Source organism: Stegostoma tigrinum, chromosome 9 (assembly GCF_030684315.1).
Source record: "Stegostoma tigrinum isolate sSteTig4 chromosome 9, sSteTig4.hap1, whole genome shotgun sequence".
In the NCBI taxonomy this organism is placed as follows: domain Eukaryota; kingdom Metazoa; phylum Chordata; class Chondrichthyes; order Orectolobiformes; family Stegostomatidae; genus Stegostoma; species Stegostoma tigrinum.
Window position 1 is genome coordinate 56,936,232 of NC_081362.1, and position 17,013 is coordinate 56,953,244.

At 42.8% G+C, this 17,013-nt stretch overlaps 1 protein-coding gene across 5 annotated transcripts in view; it reads right to left on the bottom strand.

The window, feature by feature from the left end:
* The window catches only part of LOC125454778 (tyrosine-protein phosphatase non-receptor type 14-like), a 278,893-nt gene that overhangs the window by 151,478 nt on the left and 110,402 nt on the right, over positions 1–17,013 (bottom strand). The gene's annotated exons all lie outside the window — the stretch shown is intronic.

Here is a 17,013-nt window from a genome sequence, read left to right on the forward strand (position 1 = left end):
GTCTGAAACCTTAAGACAAAACAGTTTCATTCTTAAAGCACTTTTCATGACAGCCAGACCTCTCTACTTGCTTTACAGCGAATGAAATACCTTTTGAAGTTTTTGCACTGTCATGGAGGAAACATGACAGCCAATTAGTGCTTAGCAAATGCAATCAAAATCATTATGGAGACCGTGTCTGCACTGGCTCTCCGAATGGGCATTATGGCTTAATGCCAGTCTGTTGCCTTTTCCCCGTAACCATGCATTTTATATTTATACCAATTATCATTAATGTCTGTATATCTCATTGACCTGCCTCCATTAAGGCAAACCCAAACCACTTGTGTGAAGGTTTTCTCACATCTCACTTGCTCCCTTTGCAAATTACTTGAAATCTGTGCCCCTTCACTCTTAATTCTTTCATGAGCAAGAATATTTTCCTCCATTTTTTCTCTGTTCAGACCCCTCATCGTTTTGAAGGCTTCAATAAAATCTTCTCTCAGCCTTCCCCTCTCCAAGGGGAAACAGCCCCAACCTTTCTCATACATCAAACTAACTGAAGTTCCTCATTTTGAGAAGCTTTCTTGTGAAACTTTCCTGCACGTTCTCCAATGTGGTCACAACCTTCCTGCACTGAGAACAGTGCACAATACTGCAGCTGAGATCTAACTACTGTTTTATACAAGTTCAGCATCGTCACCTTCTTGCTCTTGTACTCCATGCATCTACCATGAAGCCTAGGGTATTGTATGTTTTATTGGCTCTCTCCTGCTCCTCTTTTGTGACTTATGCACATGTACACCCAAATCTTCCTGCTTCATCACATCCTGTTGAGTTGGATCCTCCATTGTAGAATATCTCTACATATTTTTTCCTACCAAAATGGATCACTTCACACTTCTCCGCAAAGCAACATGTGCCACACCTCTGACCACTTCAAAAGGGCATCAACAAGTTGGTCAAGTTCTATACCAGCTTCCAAGTTTTGTATCTTCTGTAAACTTTGAAATGTTTTCCTATACACCAAGGTCAAGATCATCAATATGCATCAGGAGCAGCAAAGATTGCAGTAGCAACTCCTGGAAATCTCCACGACAAACCTTCCTCCAGCCCGAAAAATATCCATTAACCACTATTCTCCATTTCCTATTACTCAATAAATTTTGCATCCACATCGCTACTATCCCCATTATTCCACGATCTCTTACTTTGATATCAGGTCTGTTATGCATCATTGTATAAGCACCATGAGAAAATTGACATAAACCAAATCTAAAGCATTATCCTCATCAACCACTTTGTCACTGCTTTGTTGTCATCTCATTCCAGTTCTAAAATTGATTCTGTCCTTGTCCAGCACTACAACCAATATCGTAACCTTCCTCCTTTTCTCGTCTTTCCTGAAGACTTTGAATCCAGGAATGTGATAATCAGTTCTTCTCTTTCATGCTTGTAACTCAGTCTTATTTGGTATACTCCCTGTACTCTCACACTTGCATTGTATCAGTGGTTTCAAATGTTTCAATTTCTCCCTTAGTCCAGCTCCAACTACCAAATTACTATTTTCAGTTCTAACGCAAACTTTCTCTTTGTATTTTGTGTTCCCTGATATTCCTCTCGGATTTACTCTCCCCATTTCCGCTCTTGTGCTGATTTAGTTTAAACCCTTCACAACAGCACTAAGAAGACACTGCACAAATAACTCAGTCCTGGCTCTGTTTAGGTGTACCCTATCTGGTCTGTACAGGTCCAATCTCTCAGTCAATCCCAGTGTCCCCGGGATTAGTATCCTTCCCTCCTCCGCCACTGTCTTCTCAACCAAACATTCATCTGTTTTATTCTTGAGGCACTGGGAGTCATCTGGAGATTATTACTTTTTAAGTTCTGCTTGTTCATCTTCTACCCAGCTCCCTCAATTCTGACAGCAGAACCACATTCCCCTTCCGTATTCTCTGTAGTTCAGAAAAATGAGAGGTGATCTTATGGAAGCATTTTTCGAGGGATCTACAAGGTAGGTGCACTAAGGATACCTTCGTTTGCTGAGTGGCAGGGAGGTGACATCTAGAACTAGGGGCATGCCATTTAGGATTAAGATTAGGAGAAATTTCTTCACTCTGAAGTAATGGATCTTTGGAATTATCTGACAGAGAATGTGCAGTGGAAGTTTAGTCATCAAGTACGCTCAAGACAGATTGATAGATTTCTAGTTACTAGTGAATATCAATGGACACAGGAAGAGAACAGCAAAATTAAATCACAGAATCCTTAGAGTATGGAAACATGCCACTCTGACCCTCTGAAGAGCATCCCACCCAGAACCACCCTCCAACTATCTCTGCATTTTTCTCCCTAAACACTACAGGCAATTTAGCATAGCCAATCTACTTAACCTGTACATTTTTGGACTTTAGCATTACAGTAGGTCAATATCCATGATCTAGAATGGTGGAACAGGCTAAAAGTACTGAATGTCCTGCACCCATCAACCATCTTTTGAAATTTATAATGTTCCAGACCTAAAACATTTATATTATTGAGTTAAATAATTGGGCAAAAAGTTGGTAAATGCAGCACAGTGCAAAGAATGTGAACTTCTGTTCACTTTGGACAGGAGAACAAAAGATCAGTAGTATTTAAATGGAGAAAAACTGTAGAAAGCTGCAGCACAAAGGTACTTGGGATACTTCTACATGAAACAGAAAGTTAGTACACAGGTGCAGCAGGTATTCAGGAAGGCTAATGGATTATTTTAAGGAGTTGGAGTATAAGAGTAGGGATGTTTTACCACAACTGTACAAGGTGGTGGTGAGACCACATCTGGAGTAGTGTGAGCAGTTTTCCTCTCCTTATTTAAGGAAGAATATCATTTCATTGGAGACAGTTCAGTGAAAGTTCACGAGGATAATCCCTCGTGTACAGGGATTGTTTTATGAGCAAAGGCTAAACAGGTTGGCATGCTTGTCACTGGAGTTTAGAAGAATTAGAGATGATCTCATTGAAACATGTTGGATTCTTTAGGGGCTTGACAGGGTAATTACTGAAAGGATGTTTTCCCTCGTGGGACAGTCTAGGACCAGAGGTCATTGTCTCAAAATAAAAGGCCACCAATTTAAGACTGAGATGAGGAAGATGGAGAGAACTTTTGAACTTCTTGCCACAGAGAGTTATGGAGGCAGAGTTCTCGTGTATAAATAAGGCTGAGGTAGATTGTTTCTTGATCAGGAGGGGAATTGAGTGTAACAGAGAACAGGCAAGTAGCGAACATGAGGAACGTCAAATCAGCCACGATCTAAGTGAATGGTGGAGCAGGCTTGAGGGACCAAACGGCTTACTTCCATTCCTATTCCTACTTTTTAAGGTCTTACCTATGTGGTCGACACCTCTCTGATAACTAAAACTGAAAACCCTATAAAGCTCACCTCACGTCGTAATTTGTTAAAGGAAATGTGAAAAGTGGTTTGCCTGTCCCTCATTTCCCAACCTGTTATAACGTACAGGTGAAATAAAATGAACTCCTGACAGTTGCTCTACAATCAACAAGTAACAATTTTATATAGCTAACTCTAACAGCAAACAAATTAACAACTACTAACAAACCAAACAATTCCCCCCTAATTTTCTAAACTCCTGAATAAAACAAAATTCTAATGGTATGCTGCTCCATAGATATTTCCCACTCACATAAACCAAAGTATAAGAAACAAAAAAAAACTTACAACTTAGACTCTTAAAATTACAGCCAGGATAAATCTTCCAGAATCTTCACAGAATCCCTACAGTGTGGAAACAGGCCATTCAGCCCGACAAGTCCACACTTCCCCTCCAAACAGCAACCCACCCTGACTCATTACAGCTGCATTTCCCCACATCTAACCCAAATATCACTGGACACTATAGGAAATTTCGCATGGCCAATCCACCGACTCTGCACATCTTTGGACTGTGGGGGGAAAACTGGAGCACCTGGGGCAAACCCACGCAGACACAGGGAGAATGTGCTAACTCTATAGTTGCCCGAGACTGGGATCGAACCCGGATCTCTAGTGCTGAGAGGCAGCAGTGCTAACCACTGAGCCACCATATCACCCGCTGCTTTGCCTTCTCTGCTGTTTTCCATTCAGGAATGCCTTTCTCTGTTGAATTCTTGTATCAGGAATATTAGCTGAGAATAATAGTATTTTTATTTAGAGGGTGCTTACTCTAAGATCTGAGTGATTTCTGAGACAGCAAGTGTTTTTCTTTCTTTAGAGCTGATAGCTGTTGAGAACTATTCTCTTAACAGATGACAGTTTGCTCTTACCCCCATTTTCAAATGCCCTCTTCTTTTATACCCTTGATGACTTGTTAATTTCTTAAACTATGATTGGTCCGAGGTTGGCAAAACCATCAGATTTAAATTTACCTGGGCTTTGGTATCTGAAGCCTGGTTTAAATTAATTGGCCAAATTCAAAAACCTGTTGTCTTGAAAAAAATGCTGCTTTGCCTGCTAACAGTACAGCCTTGTGATACAATGTTTCAATTTCAAGAACACTGCGCATCTGATGCTATCTCCAGACTGTTCTCCAAGACTAAAAAGACACACCTTTTAAAGGGACCACACACTCTTTCCCCTAACATATGACAAACAAATCCAGATGTCCTGTTTTGCAATCCACAAACCCTTTACCAACTTTGCAACATTCGACTTCAACCAGCTTAATTCGCCAAACACACATTCCAATGTAAAGGGTAGAATTTGCCATCTGCAAATCAGTAGCTATTTCACTTTGTGGTATTCATTAAAGAATAACTTAGAATAAATGTCTCATTTGATCACATGCTGTGACAGATGGACATTAAAGGCTTCAAGTTCAATTTCTCATGCAAAGTTAATTCGAACAAAATAAGTTTTGAAATTACACTTGACCAGATGCTTCTGACTTGTGGAAAGGGGCAACAGTATTTTTGTGCTGTCTAGTAATTACCAATAACTTGTGCAGGAAAATCTGCTTGTATAAATATTGAGGAAGAACAATGTCAGGGTTTTCTGTGATACTTCTGTACCCCCTTAGTACACATTGTAAAAGGATACTAGATTTTAATTATATTCACAGGCAAGATCTGTTTGGCTTGGTCACCAATGAATGACAGATGGGAATTTCAGATACGGTGTTACCTTTATTTTGTTTATTTTTTTTAAAAAAAGAGTGTCAACACAAATAGCACTTTATTATTCTAAAACTGTAACCATCCACAATTTTTTTCTTCCCTCCTGGCTGTTTCCTCAATTGCTCTCCTCTTCCTGTACTACTCTGCATACCTCTGTGCCTGCTCTTCTTGTGTATCCAATGTGCTGCCTCTTTCTCATTGTTTCCATTACTTCCAAACAGTGTACTTCTACCACTTCCCTTATCTGTTACTTGCCTTTTGTCCCACTCCCCGCTGATTAAAGCTTCTCTCACAACATACAATACATCCTAATACCAGTTAAAATGGCTTTGAAGTTTGAACTCCAGCTTGCCATTTTGAAGCTCCTTGTCAAGATTACAATCAATGAACATTTGGGTGAGGTTCCAGGATGAGTTGGCATTGGAAAAACCCAGGAAAAGAAAAAAAAGTGAATCAGGAGGAGCTTCTAGCAAAATTTTAACACAAAAAGCAGGTAATCCATTAGTTGTCAATCTACATATAGAACAATTGTGTAACAGCTGTATTTTGAAATTGCCAAGACATTGTGTCAGCACTGTAGAGGATGTAACACAGACAGAATCACTATAGTAACAACTTACACATCTGTAAACACCCACAAACAATCCTGCCTTCCCCAAAGTTCTTTAGGTTTACATGTTTTCAAATGGAGCAAACCACATTTAAAACATCCCATTTACTTCAGTATTGTAATGAAATATGTTTCTGGTATTATTTCAAAGAGTATTTGAAATAACGTGTTATTACAATGACAGATTGGAAAATGACAGGCTGTTTAATACATTAACGTGGTCAGGAACATGGGGATTTAGGTTATCTACACTGCAAGAACCTGTGTAATCTCTGCCCCCTTAACAAAATGAGCAAATAGTCAGACAGTAACATTTTAGACAAGTTGTTTATATTTCAAGAGAAGCTGAATTAGCTACGTGTTGTGACTTGTATACATTGTATGACATTAAGTGGTTTGCAAAGGTACTGTAAAACAGTTTAAACATTTTGATATTTAGGATTAGGTAAATTATTAACCGAAGCCCACGAATAACCATAGGCATGCCTTTCCATTAGGGACAGAGACACACAATTGAGTATACATAGCTTGAGGGGCAGGAGAGGAAGGAGAACCCCAGGAAATGTCACATCTGGTATGAAGAATGATCCAGTGCCATTGACATTGTGGTGTTGGCTTTGTCATGATAATCACCCAATGCTTCTCTCGGTGTTTCAGTGATACTTAACCTATTCAGTCCCAGTTTAAAATTAACCCTTCAAGTAAACTTCTTGAGGCAGGCTAGATTTGAAACAAAAAGCTGCTCCCTGATTCAGGTGCTGGAAGGTACATCAGCAATCAAATATCTTTAGGTCATTGGGATTAATTCACTGCAAGACAGATGAAGCTAAAGGGCAGAGGAGACAAGGTGAACTGTGAAAATATGCTGAAACAAACAGTTGCCAATTTCAGTTGCAATTTCAACACGCATTTTAAAAAAAAGCTTACTCCCCCATGAAAGGTATCAGGCAGAAATTTTGCAGAATTTGAGAGCATCCATTGACCCATAAATGGTGACGCAGGCCAAAATCTGGGATTCAAGGTGGGATGAAGGTAGGGTTTGGAATGAGTTGTGCTTGCATGGTATACTCCTGATCTGAGTAGCTCCAGTGCAGAGAAGACATCTGCTAGCTCCAAATTCATGGAAATTGCAGGGGTTTATCATGTTAACAATAATAATCTAATAATTACTTATCAGGGATTAATTAACTCGCTGTGTTAGTTTTGTTAAAACAAAACACAATACAGTTATGCACCAGGCATTGAGGTAAATCAACTGACTTCTAAGAACTTGCAAACTCAAAGCAAAGCTTCAGGAAGAGTTACAACATTGTATACACACAGCACATGATGTCCTTAAAAGTAAACACTTTTCAAAGGAAAAGGAATGGTACACACAGAGCATCCTCTTCCTTTCCAAAAGGACATGCCTAGCTTTTTATGATAAGAGAGCCTATGATTCTTGACAAAATGTTAGTGATTTGTTCTTATGTTCCAGACTGTATGATGATCACACTGTTATCAAGTTCTTCTCCTCTCATCCCTCCACCCCTCAAACCGACCGAGTGCAGTTGCTATTCTAGAATTTGTTTATCCTGATGCACCACAGCCAGTTTTGGATCTAGATTAGCCACTGACTGTTCTTGTTTCTCGAGTGGAGGTAATCTTCTTGGCATTTAACTATTTTGTCCTTTAACAGCTTCCTGGTCAATATGAAGTTTCTGGTTTAAAAGCTTGGATTCTTCAAATTCTACCAACACTTTAGCTTTCTGGTGGACTAGTACATTTTGTTCTTTGAAAGTGGCCTTAATAACTGTTAGTCTCTCCAACTTTTCTTTCTTTTTGACATGCTTGAAATCTGAACCGCTTCCACATGCTGCACCAGTGCTTGTTCGGTTTCTTCCATGTCGTGTTAAGAGACATTTTCCCCCCAGTGATCAACATTACTGGCATTTCTTTCTGAAATAAATGACTTTTTTGTGTTAAGGTGTAGAGCTGGATGAACACAGCAGGCAGAGCAGCAGAGGAGCAGGAAAGCTCAGGTTTTGGGTCTGGACACTTCTTTTGTGATGTGCATATCCACATGTTTTGGCAGGTCTGGCACTTTGAGAATTGCTTTGAGCACAAGCTTATGTTGCTGTAGTTGCTTCTGCTGAACTGGACTTGTTTCACAGGCAAGTTGCTCCAAATCATCCTGACTCAGCAAATTTTAACTAGGATTAGGTCATTGCAATTAACGCAGACAGGTGATTGGTGATCCCAACAGTACTGATATCGTAGAACATCTACGGCATCCAAAGAAATTGATTATATATGCACTTTAGCACTATTGATCCTGCACACAGAATTGGTAACGTTTTCTATTGTGAAACTTATTTTATTTATTTATTGTCACACGTATCAAGTTACAAAATACACTGAAAAGTGTCGTACAGTGTTGCCACTCTCCGGTGCCATCTTCAAACACAGGAAAATAAACCAAAACATAGAATGTAAAGGCAAGAAAATGAAAAAAAAGCAAGTGTCTAACTTTACAGTCCTTCTTGTAAAGTGGCTCCATCATTTTACATTCACAGGTTTCTCTATTACTTTCAATGTTGCTTCTCATATCTTTGGGTTCATGCATTTTAGAATTTGCAGGACTGATACATTGCCAGTTGCCATGTCAATTTTTGTGATCAACAGTCAATAATTTTCCAAGGATATAAATTTGATTTTTTCCAGGCAATTTAACATGGCATTGATGTTTTCCATCAAATTAACAGTGTGAAAAATGTGTCTACAACTCTTTCTGTCATTGTGCATCTGATGTGCACAATGTTGATCACATCATGTATAACTTTCGAGTGGGATACTAGATTATAGATGTTGGTGTTTGCACTGAGCTAGGAGGTTTGATAGCAGCTCAGTGAAGATATCAACATCTACAACCAGCACCCAAACTACAAATCATCCCTCAAACCCTGGATACTAGATTATCTTTACTGTAGTTTGAAGATACCCATTGCGTGCCAGTTGTTTGGGCCAGCACACAGATGTTTGCAGCTCTAACAGCCTTTGGCCACGGTAATACACTACAGCAATGCCATACATAAAATTGTTTGAAAGCTGGCATTTCCTTAGTGCATGCAGAAAGCCGCAAGTTCCATTTGTCTCATTAAATTTGGGTGCTCTAATGAATAAATCAACTGCTGAATTTGTACATAGGATCTCCAAGTTTAGTCAGTCTGCAAGGATTACTTCATACTCCCATCCATTCTTCAGTAGGTTTTCCATGCCACAAGTCTTTGCTTTATTTAGAAGTTCCTGCCGTAAAGCATCCATGGGTGCGGATACAATTACCAACTCAACAATTCTGTTCACTTGCCGAAACTAAAAAATTAACTGTGCATGTGAATCAAGTCATTTACATATTCTGTAAACTTCTATCAAAATGATACAAATACTGGTCAATGAAAATAAAAGTTTAATCTGACTCTCAATCAATCTTCTAATTTTTGAGATCTTTCAGCTCTTTAATCTTGACATACCATGTCTGTGTAGACCCTTGTATCTAATTGTTAAGAAAATCTTAGTGGCTTGTTTTTCTGTATTAGGCACACCTCAATCTAAAAAAATCACAGCTGTGATGGCTATTTAAAACATACTGAATCCGTTAGGAGGTGTGCTGTGTCCCAATTTAAAGAACAGAATTTTATGGGCATTCTGATAATGCATTTTTGATTTTTCTTCGCTTATTGTCAATCTAGCACAAAACCTTATCAGTTGCTTTTTTCAAGTGAATTGGCCTGGTCTCTCAATAGGCAATTAATGGCTTACCAGCAAGCTGCATTTTCAGCACTGTCTGTAAGGAATATAGAATGTTGTTCCATGCAGTTTAGCAAACTTAAGGCCGTCAACCAAGTACACCACTTTTCATGATGCTATGTTAATGTAAATGGTCTAATAAATCAGCCATTCATTAGGGATTAATTCTGTGGGTTAATTTATTTAAAACAGGAAAACCATTACAAGTTCTGAAGCAACTATTACAGCTAACCAGTGATTTATGTATGAGCAATTTGTAAACCCAAATCAGACTAATTGCTAGGAAGAAGTTCAACATTGTATAGCCAGAGACCTTAAAGGCAAACTTTTATAAGCCACATACATCAGGGCCAGTTTTGTAGTTTAGTACACCTCAGATGTCATGGATGAGGGAACCATTTAAAAGGGATGTTCTCAAAAGGTCTTACTTATGACCTCTTTAGCTCTCCACCCACATCCTCCATGTCAAGCTATTGCTCTTCCACATCCATTCAGCAGTTTACTGAAACAATAAACTTAATCAAATCAACCACATACATGGGAAATTTCAAATCAGTCAGTTTTTAAAAAAAATTCCTTCTCTAAGGAAAATACTGCTTCTCCTACATCCCTCTAAACATGTCAATCATTTGAACCTTTAAAGTCTTAACAAAAAAATCTACTAGTTTTCAACAGGTCTCTCTTTTGTAAATATTGTGGAATTAACAGAAATTGTCAATGAAGCAACAGCTTCCCTTGGGTGCAGCTATTTTAACAGACTAGTCAATGTCTGGTCTCTGAGCTATGCCTCAATAAATGTGGATTTCATGAGTTGGCAAGGGGATCCTGTGGGGAGGGTGCAAGGCCTAAATGGCTGTTGTATGCTTGTCAATTACAATTATAATTGGGACAAAATCCTAGAATGCCAAGGTGGACTTTTGTTCTGAAGTGCATGTGTACTTTGTAGTGGACTGAGCCCAACCAAACATCACTTGAATTCCTGGAACAAAAATCCTGCTCCCAAGGCAAGAGCACCGGGCTGGCAAATTTCTAGACTCCTGCTACCAACTTCTACAAAAATAATCCAACTCATCATCATTTGGGGGTGGCATGGTGGCACAGTGGTTAGCACTGCTGCCTCACAGCACCAGGGACCCAAATTCGATTCTAGCCTCGGGTGTCTGTCTGTGTGGAGTTTGCACATTCTCCAAGTGTCTGTGTGGGTCTTCTCCGGGTGCTCCAGTTTCCTCCCACAGTCCGAAGATGTGCAGGTTAGGTGGATTGGCCATGCTAAATTGCCCGTAGTGTTCAGGGATGTTTAGCTAAGGTGGGTTATAGGGGGATGGGTCTGGGTGGGATGCACTGAGGCTTGGTGTGGACTTGGTGGGCCGAAGGGCCTGTTTCCACACTGTAGGGATTTTTCTTCTAAAAAAAATTACTTTGAGACAATGAAATTGAGACACACAGAGATTTACTCTCGATATAAAAAGGTCATTTAGTTTGAAAAATCTGATTTTAAATTAAAATGAACAACAACTAATCCTGGAGTTTTCTTTTCTCTTTAATAACACTAATGCTATTTTCTAAACAACTGAAAAACATCTGGCTAAAAACACTGCATATAAGTTGTTAATTCATCACAGTGGGAAATATTTAAATAACACAGTTTGGGGAGTAACAGAAATGTGGAAAATAGCCAGCTTATCCATCAAAACAAAATAAAAAGCAGACCCAGCTAGTCATGAGATTAGAAACTTTGCAAATTTTCCAAAGGTTTAAAATAAGACAGGCTCTGGGTATCTCTCTCTCTCTCATGAGTGGATACAGCCAAACATCCAATTTTATTAATTGTTTAAGCCACCTTTGCAATTGACCTTACAGGCTTAAAGATTAGTGACAAAACCCTGAGGAAGTTTTAGTGAAGTGACACATTCTAGCCAAGGGAGGACTGAGAATCCAGGCTTGAGAAATTAAGAAAAACTGAAAGAACTGTGGATGTTGTAAATCAGGAACAAAAACAGAAGTCACTAGAAAAGCTCAGCAGGTTTGGCAGCGTCTGTGAAGAAAAATCGAAGTTATACTTTCAGATCCAGTGATCCCTCCACGGAACTGATTGATTAAAATTGATAAATCCCCAGGTTCTGATCATCTACATCCCAGGGTAACAAAAGAAATAGCCAAGGAGACAGCACAGATTGCCGTATTCCAAAGTTCCATGGATTCCAACATTGTCCCAGTAGATTGGACAGCGGCAAATGAAAACGGGCTACTTAACCAAAAGTGAAAGGGGAAAACAAGGAAATACAGATCAGTTACGCTAACATCAGTAGTTGTAAAAGAGTAGAGTCCATAAGGAATGCAAGGGGAGGTGACGGCTTCATGGTATTATTGCTGGACTGATAATCCAGAGACCCTGGTACTGTTCTGAATTCCACCAAAGCAGATGGTAGAATTTGAATTTAATAAAGAATCTAGAATTGAGGGTCTAATAATGACTATGAACCCACTGTCAATCGTTAGAAAAATCTATCTTATTCACTAATGCCCTTTAGGGATGGAAACTGCTATCTTTACCTGGTCGAGCCTACACATAACTGTGGACCCACAATAATGTGGCTGACTTTTAACAGTTAGAGATAGGCAATAAATGCAGGCCTAGTCAGTGATGCCATCATCTCATGAATGAATTTAAATAAAAGCATACTTATTACAGTGCTAGTATGTACAAATATTGTGTTTCTCGGATTGCAAGGTGCTAACACTAAATTAGTAACTTAAAACAGTGCAGTATTCTTCCACTACAGTGTCATGCTTCAAGTGATTTCAGAGTATGGTGGAACAGGAGATTTTCACACCCTCAGACCACATGTTATAGTGCAGTATGCCTCTTAAAAAGATATATCGACACACTGACTATGAGACATAATAAAACACTTCATTGAAACAATCTATGCATTCTGGGCAGGAAAAAGAAAATCACCTCTAAAGCAGAGGAAAATTATAAGTGCATAAAATGACTTTTCTACATCCTGAGCTTTTCTTTTGCTTTGCTAGTTCCAGGAGTTACATCATTTGGACAGATTAAAAAGAACTTTACCATCATGTATCCTAAATATGGCTGGTTTGATACACAGTTGGTCTTTTCCTGCCCATTATTTTTGAAGGTTTGCACAAATAACTTTTCTACATTGTAAGCCTTCATCATAAGCACAGGTGAGATATGGCAGTTTTCATAATCCAACCTAGTCTACTGCGAACTAATAGATACCTCTCAGTTGTGCTAAAGATCACTACTAGCAATTATATTGAGTGAAATGAATTTTCATAGAGTTAGAAGAGTTTCAGATAAAACGATACTTTATAAACTGCCTACTGTAAAGCTAGAGACACTCAGCTCCTATGTTGACTTCTTGAAGTTAGCTTTTTCAAACTAAAGAAAAGAAAATTATTCCATCAAGTATTCAAATACGGACAACTAATTAAGCACAGTAAAACAGAACGTGGCGAGAGTCCTCTGCTTTGTCCAGATTGTTGATAACTGATTTTTAGTCAAAATGACCAAATTTTCTAACAAATCTAGTCAAACTGACGCTGGTGCAAAGCTAGTTTTGGGGACAGCATTGGCAAAAACAAAATCTCCAACTGACTACTTTGGGGTCAGCTCATGTGCCACCGTAAATGGTTAGGTAACAAGATGGTGGGAGAGGTAGATGTCAACCGGTTGAAATAGTGCTCCCGCCTTGGGTGACTGTCTGTGTGGAGTTGGCACATTCTCCCCATGTCTGCGTGGGTTTCCACCCATAGCTCCGGTTTCCTCCCACAGTCCAAAGATGTGGGCGTTAGGCGGACTGGCCTTGCTAAATTGCCCGTAGTGTCTAGGGGTGTATACATTAGATGGATTAGACACGGGAAATGCCAGGTTACACGGAAAGGTAGGGGAATGTGTCTGGTTGGGATGCTCTTCGGAGGGGTGTAGTGGACTTGGTGGGCTGAATGGCCTGTTTCCACACTATCGGGATTCTATAAATCAATCCCCTACGTTTTAGAGAAAAAATTGGTGCCAGAAATCTGACTTTACAATGTGTATATGTGCTAAATTAGTTCCAATATAGAAAAATAAACTTCTCTGGTCTTAAATAATTTATATGAACCGATCTGCTTTCTGTCTCACCTATCCAGTTCTGAATCAAGGAAAAGGAAGGGAACAATAGTCAACTTACTTTAACTTTAATCATTTCAAGATCACATGGTTGAAAATGCAGAAATTTTATTTTTTGACACAGGATTAAAAACAATGCAGATGGCCATTTGTTGGTAAGTGTATTGATTTTATTTTGAAAAGGAACAGTCGAACTCTATCAGACAGCCACATCACCTTCCTCAGCACCTGCCTACGGAACCAGATCATCCCCAAGGGACTACAGTATACATTTCAGCCTTCCCAATTTGGCTCCAACTGTGACCACCTCTACACCCAGAATATTCAGACCCTTCAGAAGCGTTTCTCCCTGCGAGTCCTGAAACAGACACTTGCAGCCATGCGCCGGCACCTCCACACACTGCAATCCAGCCTGCCCCAGCTCAGAGCCTCCCTCTCCCAGACCTGCAAAGGACCCCTGCTGTTTTTTATCCTCCGCAGAATCCACAGACTGAATACCCAGTTTCACTCAGCTTTACTGGACACCAAAAATCGTAAGTACAACCAACTCACTGGCCCCTGCCACCCACAAGAGGATTCCAGCACCTCCCAAATCCCGAGTCTGTCCCTGCCCCTCCCCCACCATGCACCCGCCGCCATTGACCATGAGGACACGGCCGGAGACCCCACCGATGACGCCACATCCGCCTCCGCCGGCCACAGAACTTCTGGAACCGCTGCTGCAGTCACCACCTCCACTTCCAGGTAGAACACCTCACACACCACCCTCACCGCAGCTGCTGCTGCCCACCCCGATCCTCCAACCGCCGACGGAACCCCGCCCACGGCCGACACCGACAGAACCCCGCCCACGGCCGACGCCGACGGAACCCCGCCCATGGCCGACGCCGACGGAACCCCGCCCACGGCCGACGGAACCCCGCCCACAGCTGACGCCGACGGAACCCTGCCCACGGCCGACGACCTCATCGCTCCGCCCACAACCTCCACAGCCAGCAACCCCAGAGGAGACAGCCACACTGAACCCTGCCACATCTTCACCATTCCCCCAGACCTCCCACTGACTGAGGACGAACGGTCAGTCCTTAGCAAGGGGCTCACCTTTGTCTCCCTACAACCACACATCAACGAATACCAGTCACGGTTGGACATAGAGCAGTTTTTCCGCCGTCTTCGCCTCCATGCCTACTTCTTCAACCGGGAACCTAACCCTCCCTCCACTGACCCCTTCACCCGCTTTCAACACAAGTCCCCCTCCTGGACACCACCCCCAGGCCTCCTACCCTCCCTCGTCCTCTTCATCTCCAACTGCCGTCGAGACATTAACCGCCTCAACCTCTCCACCCCTCTCACCCACTCCAACCTCTCCCCCGCAGAACAGGCAGCCCCCCGCTCCAACCCCAACCTCACCATCAAACCAGCAGACAAGGGTGGCGCAGTGGTAGTATGGCGCACTGACCTCTACATCGCCGAGGCCAGACGCCAACTCTCCGACACCACCTCCTACCGCCCCCTCGATCATGACCCCACACCCGAGCACCAAACCATCATCTCCAACACCATTCATGACCTCATCACCTCAAGGGACCTCCCACCCACAGCCTCCAACCTCATTGTTCCCCAACCCCGCACGGCCCGTTTCTACCTCCTTCCCAAAATCCACAAACCTGCCTGCCCTGGTCGACCCATCGTCTCAGCCTGCTCCTGCCCCACCGAACTCATCTCCACCTATCTGGACTCCATTTTCTCCCCTTTGGTCCAGGAACTCCCCACCTACGTCCGTGACACCACCCACGCCCTCCACCTCCTCCAGGACTTCCAATTCCCTGGCCCCCAACACCTCATCTTCACCATGGACATCCAGTCCCTATACACCTGCATTCGCATGCAGATGGCCTCAAGGCCCTCCGCTTCTTCCTGTCCCGCAGGCACGAACAGTCCCCCTCCACCGACACTCTCATCCGCCTAGCTGAACTCGTCCTCACCCTCAACAACTTCTCTTTTGACTCCTCCCACTTCCTACAGACTAAGGGGGTGGCCATGGGCACCCGCATGGGCCCCAACTATGCCTGCCTCTTTGTAGGTTACGTGGAACAGTCCCTCTTCCGCACCTACACAGGCCCCAAACCCCACCTCTTCCTCCGGTACATTGATGACTGAATCGGCGCCGCCTCTTGCTCCCCAGAGGAGCTCGAACAGTTCATCCACTTCACCAACACCTTCCACCCCAACCTTCAGTTCACCTGGGCCATCTCCAGCACATCACCTTCCTGGACCTCTCAGTCTCCATCTCAGGCAACCAGCTTGTAATTGATGTCCATTTCAAGCCCACCGACTCCCACAGCTACCTAGAATACACCTCCTCCCACCCACCCTCCTGCAAAAATTCCATCCCCTATTCCCAATTCCTCCGCCTCCGCCGCATCTGCTCCCACGATAAGACATTCCATTCCCGCACATCCCAGATGTCCAAGTTCTTCAAGGACCGCAACTTTCCCCCCACAGTGATCGAGAACGCCCTTGACCGCGTCTCCCGCATTTCCCGCAACATATCCCTCACACCCCGCCCCCGCCACAACCGCCCAAAGAGGATCCCCCTCGTTCTCACACACCACCCTACCAACCTCCGGATACAACGCGTCATCCTCCGACACTTCCGCCATTTACAATCCGACCCCACCACCCAAGACATTTTTCCATCCCCACCCCTGTCTGCTTTCCGGAGAGACCACTCTCTCCGTGACTCCCTTGTTCGCTCCACACTGCCCTCCAACCCCACCACACCCGGCACCTTACCCTGCAACCGCAGGAAATGCTACACTTGCCCCCACACCTCCTCCCTCACCCCTATCCCAGGCCCCAAGATGACATTCCACATTAAGCAGAGGCTCACCTGCACATCTGCCAATGTGGTATACCGCATCCACTGTACCTGGTGTGGCTTCCTCTACATTGGGGAAACCAAGCGGAGGCTTGGGGACCGCTTTGCAGAACACCTCCGCTCAGTTTGCAACAAACAACTGCACCTCCCAGTCGCAAACCATTTCCACTCCCCCTCCCATTCTCTAGATGACATGTCCATCATGGGCCTCCTGCAGTGCCACAATGATGCCACCCGAAGGTTGCAGGAACAGCAACTCATATTCCGCCTGGGAACCCTGCAGCCTAATGGTATCAATGTGGACTTCACCAGTTTCAAAATCTCCCCTTCCCCTACTGCATCCCTAAACCAGCCCAGTTCGTCCCCTCCCCCCACTGCACCACACAACCAGCCCAGCTCTTCCCCCCCCACCCACTGCATCCCAAAACCAGTCCAACCTGTCTCGGCCTCCCTAACCTGTTCTTCCT